Below are 13,013 nucleotides of genomic sequence, written 5' to 3'. Positions count from 1 at the left end.
GACCAAAGCCACAGAAAAATGGTTTAAAGACAACAAGGTGAGTGTTGTGGAGTGACTGAGTCAGAGCCCAGATGTCACTCCAACCCAGAATAAGTGGCTGAACTTGAAGAGGGCTGTTGACTCATGGTCTCTGTGTCACCTGTCACAGCTTTAGCAGTTTTACAAAGAAAACTGAGGTAGAAGTGCAGCATCCACATGTTCAGGCTGACTGAGGTCCATCCACACAGACAGTGCTGTTACACTGCAGCCAGAGGTGACTCTACTAAACACTGTCTTGAGGGGGTTGAGTATTAATGTACGTATACATTTAGTAGCTTTTATTTTGTAGCAGCCAGAAGCATCATGTGAACCAGGATGAAGAGGGAACCCACACTTGTTTCATCTGAAGCTATAAGAGGCTTGTTAGCAGTGTGAGCACACTGTCGGCCTGCTCGGGGCCGATTAAAAATACATAAAGGATAAAGTAATTCCAGTGTTATCTTCTTTTTTTTTTTTTGCCGAGTGGAAACTATGCAGAGTCAGACCGAACGTTCTGTAGCAGCGATAGCACAAACACACTTTGGCTACGAGCAAACCAAGCAGCAGTTTGGCCCCGTTACGCATAATAAAGCACGACTCGGCTGCCAGTCTGCAGGAGATGTCAGATCCAGCTGTTCCTCTGAAAGAAAGGCTGGAAGTTGGCGAACAAAGGAAGGAACACCAACCTCTGAGCAGCTATTGACATGTGACTAGCACTTTGTTTGACTGAGCTTCCCGCAGACGCAGAGTTAGACGCTGCCACCGAGACTCGAGTCGTTTTCTTCGGCTTCTCGGTGAACCGTGTTTGTGTTTTTACTGGGAAGTTTGTGCAGGTCAGCGTTTGGCCAAAGACACCCTCAACATCCTGTCGCATCGCATTAGTCAGTGTTGGCAGTTTTATGTTTGAACCATCAGTAGACTGTCAAAAATTAAAATATGAGCTAAAACTGTGAAAATCTGCTGAGAAGGCCACCAGAAAAAAAAACACATATATATAACCAAAAAAAAAATGATATTTTTAGCTGATTTATTACAGTGAAATTGTATTTTTTTTCACACATGGTAAAAGGAATAATATTCTTTAAATTACAAATTTTTGATGTAGGCATTATTTAAAGGCTTTTGATTTTTTTAAAACAATCGTCAATGTAATTTATGTGGTGTTTTCCCAGATTTTACTGAATATTATCTGTAAATTAAGAAAACAGGAAAAAGCACGGTGGTGGCACCATCATGATGGGAAGTATGGTGGTGGCAGCATCATGATGGGAAGTATGGTGGTGGCAGCATCATGATGGGAAACATGGAGGTGGCAGCATCATGATGTGGTGGCAGCATAACCCACTTGTACGATTATAAGCCTATTAATTTATAGTAATATTTAAAATAATTTTCTATACATGAATGCACAACAATGTCAGTATTTGTGCCTGTTAGTGTACGTTAAAGCACCACTGGGGGAGAAATGCAATGAAATATTTAGCATAAACACAGTAATGCTGATATTAAAGCAGTTCATCATGTTGGGTTTGTTTTTATTGAGGCTGGTGTTTGGAGTCTTTTCTTTAATGTTTCAGTGAACATCTGGAGTTCAGAGGCAGCTGAGTGACGGACGGATCAGTGACAGCAGAAGAGTCCATGTCAGGGGATAAATACGTATATGTGTTGTTGGTTCTTTTACAAGGTTTGACTGCAAAACGACATTTTATTTACTGTATTTAAATTATTAAAAAGTCAATTATGTATATGAGGATTGAAAAATGGGAAATTAGTTTTTTGGCTGTTTGGTTAAATTACAGAATATCTACTAAAATAAGAGCAAATAAATAAATAAAAATAACCTGTTGACTTTACAAAACAAAGCAACAAACAAAAACAGACCACAACTATAAATAAACATCAAAAATGTTTACCTGTACAAATAGTTTTCTGCTATTTGAAAGCGTTTGATTTCAAAACGACACCATGTGTGCTGTATTTAAATTAGAAAAAAACTAAATTATGTAAATCAAGTGTTGAAAAATGAGAAATAAATAAATTTATTTTACTTATTTATGCTGTTTTCTCAAACTACAGAATATCACAGCAAATGAAAAAAGATTTGTTGACTTTACAAAACAAAAGAAAACACAACAAAATTTTAAAAAGTGTAAAGTTTTATCTTATGTGTATTAAATGATGTTATCAGTCACGTGATTGATCATTCATTTTATTCTGTATATTATAATAACTATAAAATGTGAAGTCAGTGGAATTATTGTGAAAATACAGGATTTCAGGAAGTGAAATACTCACAACAAGTCCTGAAAAACTTTTAAAAATATTCTCGCTTGTTAAAAAAAACCACCAGTCACGCATTAAAGGGTTAAAAATCACCAAAAACAGTTTCTAAAACCAAACCTGGCTGTTGTTGCTGGTGTCTGTAGATGTCATTGTTGCTGTTTGAACCGGAGCAGTGACATCATGTCCTTATGGAAATGTGTCCCGGCGAGGCCCCTCCCTGTCCGGGTGACATCAGCCGGAGCTCGGCTTCTTTCCTCCAGGAGTCTCGGTGGATCCACATCCAGCTCCGCCGCCCGCCGGAGAGCTCGACGCTCGGAGCCCCGCGCAGCGCTTCTGTTCCCGGGACAAAAGCAGACCGCTTCTCCGCCAGGTAAGCTGCCGCCCCGTCCTCCGCCTCCGTCCGCGTCGTTTTTATATTTTTATTAGTAATTATTTTGTTTTTTTTTATGTTGCTGGTGAAAATGTTTCTCCAGCTGGAAGCGACAGTTTTTCTTTTTTTTTTTTTTTCAAGCTGTAACTTTTGTCTGTGGAGGAGAAGCTCCGCTGCTCCTGTCGAGCAAGAAAAAGAGAAAAGCGACGGTTCAGCGACACCAGAGCGGGTTTTATTCATCTTTTATTCTTCTTTTATTCTCTTTAAAGCCTCGCTGTGTTCGGTTCGGTAACGGTTCGCTGCTTGTCGGATCTTTGGGTGGATCTTTTCTTTCCTACCTGCTGGAGAACTACAGCTCAGGAAAGTCCGTTTGTTACCTTCTGAAGTTCTTCAAGGATTCATGGAGCCTGACGGAGGATTAACGGTGGATATATGTTGGGTAGATGTTGGATTAACGTTGGGCAGAGGTTGGATATATGTTGGGCAGAGGTTGGATAGACGTTGGATATATGTTGAGTATATGTTGGGTATACGTTGGGTAGATGTTGGAGAGATTTGGATCAACGTTGGGTATATGTTGGGTAGATGTTGGATTAACGTTGGGTAGATGTTGAATATATGTTGGATATACGTTGGGTAGATGTTGGATATATGTTGGATATACGTTGGGTAGATGTTGGATATATGTTGGGTAGATGTTGGATAGACGTTGGATTAACGTTGGGTATATGTTGGGTAGATGTGGAGGAGCAGCTGCTGCTGATGCTCTGTATGTTAATGTTCAGTCTCCGGTTTCCATGACAGCGAGTTAAACACAAACACAAGGGAAGATCTGACCTCCTCTTCATCTTCTTCATCTCCTTCATCTCCTTCATCTTCTCAGTGGAGCCCTGAGCTCCAGGGGTTCAGCTTTACTCTGCTCTACACTGTAAAAAATGAAAAACAAACAAAAAAAAAGCAAAGCAAAATCAGTATTTTTAGAATTTGTTCCTTTGTAAACGTTAAATTTCCCCATTTTTTACTGTATTTGCATCAGAAAAAAAAGAAAAACAAACAAACAAAACCCTTCACAGATGTTTACGGTTAGTTGAAAGGAAAATTATGGATATTAAAGTTTAAAAAAGGTAAATTATGTTTTAACTGTTATTCTACAGATCATTCCTGTTTTTTTTTTTTTTTTTTAATTACAGGTAAAAAAACAGTAAAATTACAGAAAAAATATAAGTTCATATTTTGACTGCAAAAAAGTAAATAATGTCCACGTAATCATATTTTATATTTTTATTTATTTTCACAAATGGCACATATCGTAAGCTTCTTGTACAATGTGTAACCATAACATTCCCCCATTTCTACTGAATTTAAATCAGCAAAAAAATGTGTTATTTTAAATACTCACTGCTATTTTAATATTTTTTACAGGCTTTAAATAAAACAGTTTTCCAGTCTCGTCATTTTCACATCCTGTAAAAACTTATGTTTGTACAGTTTTTAACAGCATTTTTTTTTTACAATTAATTTTATTCATTTATTTATTTTTTGCTGGTTTTTCCTGTTTTATTAAATAACAGGTATCAATTAATAAAAATTACACTTAATTACTTTAAAACAAGGGCCAAAATGTCAATAATGTCATTTACAGCATTTGTTGCAATTTTTTGTTTTTTACAGAATCTGCTTCGATTAAATGGTTTATTTTTTGGCACTGAGACGCGTAGAATGAAGTGATTTTGGTGAAACATCATGATTTTAGGCGTGAATCGGTAAATGTCCCTGATGGATGAACAGTTCATGGACTGATTAGTGGTAACGGAGGTTGTTTAAAGTTTGCATCCTGAGTTCAGGCTGAAATATCTCGAGAATTATTCAGTGGATTTACATCAGAGATGGTTCATCTCCTCCCTCAAGATCAGCTGTAATAACTTGAATGAGCTTCAGTTTTCATTCATCAACAGCAAAAGAAATAAAAACAAAAAAAATACAGGAAACTGAACCAAAAACAGAGCACGTGTACGTCCGTAGAACAAAAGATAGAAGATGATAAAAGCCTTAAAGTGAATTTTCTCCTGCAGCACGAACTGAAGCAGAACGTCCTGAATGTGTGGATTTAGCAGCAGCAGGTTTGATGTGATTTCCATGGACGTGGCATCGTGGCCTTGACGAGACGTTAACTCCTCGTAGAGTATTCACAGTAAATAATGCACCGAGGCCAGATGTTGGCTGTCAGTCAGGGTGTGCAGATGTTTAAATCCTGATCTCTTTTTTTTCCCTGTGGCTTCACGTACGAGAGGTCGGCCGACCCCAGGAGGACGATAAACTGACTTTCTGTGTTTATACTTTGCAGAACGTAAAGAATCAATACAAGGTTTGGGCTTTTAAATCCGTTCATTTCTGTAGACGAGCTCCGATTTGTCCCATTCGTAGAAAACCTGTCAGCGCGCTGATGGAACGGTAAAGGAGGCTGATGCACTGTGATGAGCAGGAGTCTCTGGAGGCATAATCAGGTGATCAGACCGTCATCGAGGACCAATCAGAGCTGAGAGTTTTCAGATTCCGTCAAACAGTTCTGCTGAGAGCTTGTTTTGTTCAAGCAAAAGTCAGAAACGTCCCAAAATATTCAGTTAAAAATGATTTAAGACAACGAAAAGCAAATATTTGACACTTTTTCTGCAACTTTTGCTTTGAAAACATCGACTTTTCAAACTATTAATTGAGCCAAAATGTTATTTATCGATCAACTAATCAATTATTTAGCTTTCAGTTCTAACTCATATATACATCATCAGCTGATGATTAATCGATTAGTTATCAGCTGCTAATTTAACTACCAGCTATTTTAGTGATTCAATAACAAGTTTGATCATTTTTTTAAAGAAACAAATACAAAAAAAACTAACTTCCAGCTTCCTCAAAGTGAATGTTTTCTGTATTTTTCCTCCACTTTGACAGCAAAATGATGCACTAATCAGCATTTTTCCATCACTTTCAGACCAAACAGCTCATCTATTAGTTGCATAAATAATTTACAAATTAGTTAACAGTGGAAATAATTAATAATTGCAGCCTTAATAAGCACACAGCACCAGAGATACATCAAAAATACAGCCAAGAAAGGTAAAGAACATTCAAAACAAAAATAAAAGACAGGAAATGTAGTTTCTCTGAAGTCATAGAGCAGCTAAAATGTAAATTAAAATGAGGTTAATTAAGTAAATAGAACAAAAAAACACATATTGTAAGACTAGAGTACACATGATGACAGAGAAAGTTCTAGGAAGTCGGCTGAGCTCGTCCCGGTGCTTCGACAGGTTTTCTGGTCGACGCATCTCTTTGGACGCTTTTAAAAAAATGTCTCTTCTTTTGCTCTTTAACTTTAGTGCGCAGGAAGTTTCAAATACTTTAATTTAATTCCCAAAACGGGTTCATATGTCAATATATCACCGTTTCCACGGTGCCAGCCTTGTTTACGACTTCAGAAGATTCAATTTTATGCACGTTTAAAGCTCTGAACTGTGAAAGGAATAAAAATAATCACTTAAATGTTGTTCAGTTCACCAAATTTATCGTTAAAGGACCAATTCAGCTCTGATCATGCAGTTTGTTTTTACTGTCCACGTAGTGATTCCAGCTCCTACATGGACACTAAGATGTTATTAAAGTTAATTTCATTCATGTTGGTTAAAGTTTCCACCCTCTGAACCCCAAAACATGTTCAAAAGACAAGTTATCCTGAGGAAAAAAATGCCACAATTGCACCAGAAACCAGAAAGTTCAACCAAATTTCAGCTCAAAATCGTGATATTTCATTAAAACCACTATTTAAAAAAAAAATCACCAAAAACAATCATTCAGCTATAACCAGATTCTGTAAAAAACAAAAAATTCTGTGCTTGTCAGCGCAACTGAGGAGCCATCAGTGACTCAGCTGTGACCAAGAGTCATTTAGCAAAAATTCAGGAAGTTTTAAACTGAACTGCAGGCAGTGTGTTAGAATAAAAACATCTATATAATGCAGAGGCAACATTTTTTTCAGTTTTGGTAACACTCAGGGACACTTTGATTGCAACAACTTCTTTATTTAAGATTTATGTCTTTGTAACTTTGCTGTGCTGCTTAAAACACATTAGTGAGCCCTCTCTACTTCTGGTCCTGGTTGTTTCTGTAGAGGTGCAGGATTTTATGTTGTTGTAAAAAAAATGAGCCCACAGGGAGTAAAAAAAAAACCCTCCCAGAAACTGTAAGTTAATGCCTCGTCTGACTTTAAATAACATGTTTACTAAAAAAAGGCCACAGCAGCAGCAGCAGCAGCAGCAGCGTATATTTACATGCCCCGGAGCACACACGCTGTTTTACATCATCGAGTTCATTTAACTGTATGAAAATCAGCTCAAACCTCTTTGATCTGATAAAAGCGCCGCCGCGGTGGCCAACGTCGTACCTGCTGTTAAATCCATATACACCAAGGCTTCAGCTTCAGACTGTTTTCTCTTTTTCCCCGCAGCCTGCTTTTACATGTTCAGCTTCAGGAGAGCCTCGAGGTGCTCGTCGTTCCCTCCAGGCGGCCTGTTTGCAGCCTCGATGCTAATTACCTCTCGCTCCGACCGCCAGCGTCATCGATCTTCACGCGCGAAAGGGGAGCGACGCAAGTTTATTTGAGTTGGGCCGTTTGCTGCGCTTTACGTAACGCATTAAAACAAATACAGCAACGCTCTAAATCTCCAAAGGGAGCTTCTTCTTTGGAGAGACAGGTTTTAATTAAGGAACAATGCTGGCAGTCATATCATATAGGCAGCAGATCCAGTGAACCCGCCGAACCCGGCCGAGCGTTCGTCTGCCTCCGAACATCTCCTGGGCTGAACTCGCTGCCCCGTCTGTGGCTCTCAGCTCCACTGAAGATGTAAAAAACAGAACACACGCTAAAAAAAACCCCACTCTTCACTTTTTGAAGCGCCGTTTCCTAAAGCAGCTGCTCACTGTGGCTACTTTTGCAAAGTACAGTAGTGGATTTACTGGAGGCTAATTCCAGCGGCGGGTTGATTTGGTGATCCATGGTGCGTATGTGGGACTGATTCAAAACGAGCCTCAGCAGCTCAGTGCAACCGTGCGGCTAACTGATGTGTTTTTAATTGTTTTTTTGGACAACAATGGAGCTCGTTGGCACAGAGGGGAGAGATATCCACCGGGGCTGCGGGATTACAGCCAAAATTCTAATTACAAATATCCTGATCCGCACCGAGATCATGACGACTGAATGTTTTGTTTTTTTCACAGCAGTTTTGCATTTAAGTGAACAGAGCGCCGCTTGTGCAGCATTCCTGCTAAACGTGCATCAATATAAGGCCTGAAACAATCCAGTGTAGCTCCAAGAAGACGAGAGTATGAAGGATATTGTACCCAAAGCTCCTCTGTTGGAGTTTTCAGATGTTTTCTGCAGGCTATAGTTGATGCTAGCCGACGGTGCAGCGAGAAGCCTCTAGTCTCCACTCAGTTACTGCAGCGACTCAGACAAATGTGTTGAAAAATTACATTAAACAGAGTTGAAATTTAAGTTATTGATTGATTCAAAATGAGCTTCAGCGTTTGTGTTCGTGCTAATGAGAGAACATGTGCAACCGTGTGGCTAACTTTTAATAGTTTTTGGACTACAGTGGAGCTGATTGGCTCAGAGGAGACAGACATCCACTGGAGCTGCAGGATTAATGGCTAATATTATAATTACAAATATCCTGATTGGTGTTGCGATCATGATGGCTAGATGTTTATTGTTGCACTGTCACATTTACATGAACACAGCACTGCTAAAGTCCTGCTAGCTGTACGAATCTTTGCATTAAAACAAGACGTAAAATCATCTCCACCCAAATCCAGTGTGTCCAAGATGCAAAATATGAATTAAATTGTACTCAGTTGCTGAACATTTGCGTTTCAAAAGATGCTGCAGTTTACAGATGTTTCCTAAACGCCTCCCATGCAGGCTACAGTAGACTCTGCTCGTCTGATTTGATGCTAACTGCGTATCGTTGCCTTGTGCTGTGTAACTAGCCGACTGTGCACCGAGAAGCCTCTAGTCTCCGCTCAGTTACAGCTGTGAGTGTAAACATCACTTTAAACAGCATGAAATAAGGTGTTCTACTGTCAGATTTACCGTGACGTGTCTTTATCCACTTGAACTGTTTTCTATGAGGGGAACATCGTAAACATGAACATCGCCGTCAGTCGTCTTCACTGAAGCCATTATACAGACACAGTACTTGTTACTGGGATCAGCTGATTGACTGTTGCCTTGTTTTTTGTGTTGTCGCCAGTTCAGTTTAATAGCCGTTTCTGTGACAGATTTTGCAGTTTGATTAGATTTTTTTTTAATAGTCAACCATCAGTTCAGTGTAACATTCAACACGACAGTTAAAACTCTGCATAACGTACGTGTTTAAATCCCAAAAACCTTTGAGATTGGCTGATTGCACAGTTGTTCAGCTCTGACATTCTCAAAATCATTTAAAATCCCCGAGAAGTTTCATAAAGCATGTTGTCCGTTTGACAGCAACTATGTCGATTAAGAGTCAAAGACGGCATCTCTTCTGTTATTTGCAACAGTTGCTGCTTCTTTTGTCGGCCCTCCTCAGTCCAGACGTTTCTAATATTCGCTCCATCGACACACCAGTTGATTGAGATGCAGATGTGATTAGCCGGAGCGTGACCGACGGCGACGGAGAAAACAGTCGGTGGCTCTCGCAGCAAAAACTTCGTTCATCCTTCCATCACCCCGATCTTGTGTTTCGGCCGGCCTTGAATGGCCTCCTTTGTGTGAATGAATGCATGTGATTCCAGATAAGCGTCTCCCCCCCCTCGCCTCACCCTCGCCTCACCTCCTCCCCTCCAGGGGTGAACGTGCTTGTCCTGGTGTCGCTGGAGCTCAGTTCCAGCTGATTGCAGCACGAGTTATGACAGCGAGGGTTCGGCTGCCGCTGGCATCAGACAGCCAGCTGGTCCCTGCCCCCCTCGCGCTCCCCCCACCACCACCCCCCGGCCCAGGGCCACCGTCGTCAGCTTTACTTGTCAGGGGCTGAAGCCGGCCATTATACCAGGGGTGAGTCATCCGAGAGCTCGGTCTTTTCCCTAACAACCTCCCCCCTTCCTTCACGCTCGGCGTCAGCTGGAGCCCAGGGCGAGTGCTGGGCTGCTGCCCCGGGAGTCGTCGCTACCTGTTATCAGGAAGGAAACGCACCATTTATCAGTTTGATTTACATCTTGCTTTTAAGCTGCGCTCCGTGACACGGTGCGAGCATCACTGTCCCTGCATTAGTGTTGGCCATTCATCACTGCAGCTGTATTTTTAGCCGTCTGGCTGCTGGTTTGGTGGCGTCTGTTGCTCGGTGTTGTGGTTTTGGTCTTGAGGGTGTGAGGCTCCTCCTGGCCCAGCTGGATGTGAGCTGCATGCAGGATGGAAAACGGTCAAAAGACACATCCGGCACAATATTTCAGTCTGATAAGATGAACTCTGTGTCACACTGGGGGATTACAGTCTCACAAAGTCTTGCCTTGATGTGTTTTTCTCTTCTTGTGTTTCATGGTGTCATCAGGAAGGAGGGTCCAGGGACCAAGTACCATAAACAGGAATGTAAAATCAGTGCTCCTCTAGACAGTTTAGTCGACAGCACTTTTAATAATTGATTAATCATTAAAACGAATGAAGCCCAGTGGATATATCAAGAGCAGATTATGTTTTTTAAGTTATTTTTTTTGGCCTTTGTGCCTTTATTTGATAGTAAAGTGAGAGAGAGACAGGAAAGTAGGGGAGAGGATGTGTGGAAAGGGTCATGAGCAGGATTCGAACTCATGACCTCCACATGGGGACTGTAGCCCTACACATGGGACGCCAGCTCAACCAGGTGAGCTACAGCGGCGCCCCAAGATTATGTTATTTGTAATGACACTGGATGCAAAAGCAGCTTGCTTTCATGGACCACTGGGCTCCGGTGAGCTCCATTAACGGTCACAGAAGTCTCTGTCATGGTACCCGTTGCTAGCTTAACCCCCACAATGCTCTCTGCTCGCAAACATGGATCTACTCCAGTAACTGACTACAGTATGAAACACAAATGAACTGCAGTTTTCTATCTCATTAAACAATAAGAGGCTCCTACAGTCCTACAGCTAATGTACAATATGTTATCTGACACGTCCTTCATCTTCTGCATTTTTAATTGGCTAAGTTATTACCAAATTAATGATTAATCAGTAACATCCCTAATAAGCTAAATCATCATATAATCTGACAAATGTTTTTGATTAAGGTCCCATACATTTGTGTCGTCAGCTGGTAAATAAACTTGTCAGAGTTATTTGGTCACCAACTATATAATGGAGACACTGTATGCAAAAGTGTGCAATCCCTGATTTAAATGTGGCCACCATTAACGTCGTAGTCCAGTGATACTCTGCTCCCAGTGCTCCTGCAAAAAAATCCTGTGTGCAATTACCGTGCTGAGCTCATTTGAGCATCCATGTGCCATCATGCTGGTGTTCGAGGTGGTTTGTGCGTAATATGTGTAGTCGGACACGCCAGGATGCTTCAGTAGAACTGTGCAGAAGACTAATTCACAGTTGAAGAAAACAACAAGCGCGCTCCTTATCCGAAGAGCCTCCTCTGGTTTTGGGCGCTACAGGTGTTCCACTGTAGAAAAAAAACTTGTGTTCCTTCTCCTGATGTTGGCTGCAAACCCACTTCTTCACGATCCTCCACGTGAAAGTTGGATCATCCAGCCGCTTATCGACACGTCATCGGATGTTTACTCTCCAATCTGAGGCCCTCGGAAAAACCGCAAATGGGAACCTACCAGTTGTTACGAAAGCAGGATGAATTGATCACGCCACCTATATGACATTAGGCGTCTGACATTTGACGTAACCGCAGTAAGTAACAATCTGGCGTTTCTATTTATAAATCAGGCTGGAAACTACTGCAGCAGCACCCGAACAAAATATCATCCCTCTCAGGGCCAGAGTGTAAAAAGCCAAAAAGAAAACAAAACAAAAACGCATCGAGCAAATCATGTGTTTGTCCAACTAAACATCATTTCCAGGGGATTCAGAAGACGTCGTACTAAGAGTCAGGCCTGTTCGAGATGCTGATCTAAGAGTTATTTCTGAGCCGTGAGTAACGACCGCAGTAGTAAACAAACACGACGTCAGTGCAGGAATGTGTTCATGCTGCTGGGACGAAGCGGCGGAGAAAGAAAGAAAAGTAAAGTTTCACCCATCATGCTGTTTTCTGGGGTGTAATAAAGATTCAAGCTGCACACCTCTGCGTTGGCGTCAGACTGTGGACTTGTTGAAGAAAGCAAATGGAGTGAAGTGTGTGTGTGTGTGTCATTGTGTGGAGCAGGGGGGTGTTGTGTGTGTGTGTGTCATTGTGTGTTCATTGCCATTGTTTCGCGGTTCGTGACAAGACTGGCAACACTGAAAGCCGCCCAATGAATTTCCTGATAAAAGCCCAGAATGACAGTTTAACATGATCTCTAACCTCCCTTTTGTGGTTAAAAGAATGATGGGTTTTCCTTTTTTTTCCCCCCCTCCACCTTTTTATTTTTTTTTTTACCACCTCCTTCACTTGAATAATGCATGACTTCATTTGGAGCTCGGCATTCCTCGCATTCCTCCTCACTTTTTTTTTCTTTTTCTCCCCCCGCAGACCCTTTCCACATCGCCGTGTTTATATTACGAAGCGAAAGAGTGAATGATGGCTGCAGAAAAATCACACCGAACCACCTTTCGTGGTCGCAAAGAGAAGGAAAATTAAACAAAGAATCGACCGTAAACATCTGCAAAAATGTGCTCCAGCGAATGTACCCGAGACTGACAGGAGCAGCTCAAATGTCTGAACATGCTCGGTGTTTCGCCTCTGGTTATCAGCAGGAGAGTCAAGCAGACTTTAAAAAAAAAAAGAATAATAACTGCACTGCAAATTCTTAGTCGGCATGTTTGTGGGTTTGTCTCAGATCGGACGGGTGAACCTCGGGCGACTGCTGCCAGTCAGAAATGTGAAATGATGAAAAAAAAGAGCAGAGGCAGCGCATGAAGCCGGCAGGTTACACAGCAGGAGCACGGCTTGTTTTTAAGTCTCAGCTGAAAGGTGAAAGAATTTTAAGCGGTGTTTTTGTTGGAAAACTCAACCCAGTCCAAGGCTGCCGCAGAAAAACTGAGTTCATGTATGGACTGTTTTACCAGTTAGTCGATTAGTGCAGGGTGGTCGGTCGACATGATCGATAGTGGCAATGCTTAGAATGCATCAATGTCAATATTTTTAGTCGAAACGTGTTTCTGGCTGCAGTCTGACTCCGTT

At 41.3% G+C, this 13,013-nt stretch overlaps 1 protein-coding gene across 1 annotated transcript in view; it reads left to right on the top strand.

Moving 5' to 3' along the window:
- The first annotated feature begins 2,565 nt into the window (after positions 1–2,565).
- The window catches only part of LOC103371228 (SH3 domain-binding protein 4), a 59,372-nt gene continuing 48,924 nt past the window's right edge, over positions 2,566–13,013 (top strand). Inside the window, exon 1 of the mRNA XM_008300479.1 lies at positions 2,566–2,671. The gene's annotated coding sequence lies outside the window, so the exon portion shown is untranslated. The remainder of the gene's footprint in view (positions 2,672–13,013) is intronic.

This window comes from Stegastes partitus, unplaced genomic scaffold (genome assembly GCF_000690725.1).
Source record: "Stegastes partitus isolate 25-593 unplaced genomic scaffold, Stegastes_partitus-1.0.2 Scaffold1547, whole genome shotgun sequence".
Lineage (NCBI taxonomy): Eukaryota > Metazoa > Chordata > Actinopteri > Pomacentridae > Stegastes > Stegastes partitus.
Note: the sequence above shows the minus strand (reverse complement) of the source record. Positions and strands in the feature narration are given on the sequence as shown.